We start from the raw sequence: 1,210 nt of genomic DNA on the forward strand, positions 1-1,210 counted from the left end.
CTGGGTTCAAGCATTTTTCCTGTCTCAGCTTCCTGAGTAGCTGGGGTTACAGGGGTGCACCACCAGGCCCAGCTAATTTTTGTATTTTTAGTAGAGACAGGGTTTCACCATGTTGGCCAGGCTGGCCTCGAACTCCTGACCTCTGGGGATCCACCCGCCTTGGCCCTCCCAAAGTACTGGGATTACAGGTGTGAGCCACTATGCCTAGGTGAATGTTTGCTTTCATCTATGTTTGGCTTGTGATACAGGAATATTAAGTATTTTGAATTTATAAGCTACAAAGTTTCTCAGTATAAATCAAGTCTTCTCAGAGTAGATACAAGTTCATTTGTTATATTATTCTATGCACTCGGAATTTTAAAAAATAAAAAAATTGATAATATCCCCTCTCTACCTACCCCCATGCCAGTCAGTTGTTAACTGTGCATGGAGTTATCCTTCCCCATTCCCACAGCACCTGTGCTAATGAGTTATGCACAGTGTCATCACCTCTGCTGTACACTAATGCAATACCTTCCAAACTGATTTAACTTCATCTTTTCTTTTCCACCTCAGATAAAGCACAACTTTAGGTTGGGCGCAGTTGCTCACACCTGTAATCCCAGCACTTTGGGCCGAGGTGGGCAGATCACCTGAGGTCAGGAGTTCGAGACCAATCTGGTCAACATGGTGAAACCTCATCTCCATTAAAAATACGAAAATTAGCTGGGCATGATGGCGCACACCTGTAGTCCTAGTTACTCGGGAGGCTGAGGCATGAGAATGGCTTGAACCCGGGAGGTGGAAGTTGCAGTGAGCTGAGACCATACTACTGCATTCTGGCCTGGGTGACAGAGATCCTGTCTCCAGAAGAAAAAAAAAAAAAGCACAACTTTGATCACACCATGCCTCTATTCAGAAGGCTTCAGCAGTTCCTCCACTGTCCAACGAAAACCCAAACTCTGATGTCAGGCACTGATGGTCTTTTTTCTGAACCCTCCTAGGTTTCTAGGTTGGTACAAATTACTTAATCTCTCTGAGCTTCAATTATTTGTTTAAAAACTATAGATGATAGTACCAACCTCTCAGATGTGTTGTAAGGATTAGGCCAGGTGCAGTGGCTCACGTCTGTGATCTCTGCACTTTGTGGGGCCAAGGTGGAAGGACTGCTTGAGCCCAGAAGTTAGAGACCAGCTGGGGCAGCGTGGTGAGACCCCACCTCTACAAAAAA

The sequence above is a fragment of the Colobus angolensis genome, unplaced genomic scaffold (assembly GCF_000951035.1).
Source record: "Colobus angolensis palliatus isolate OR3802 unplaced genomic scaffold, Cang.pa_1.0 Scaffold16, whole genome shotgun sequence".
Taxonomy (NCBI): domain Eukaryota; kingdom Metazoa; phylum Chordata; class Mammalia; order Primates; family Cercopithecidae; genus Colobus; species Colobus angolensis.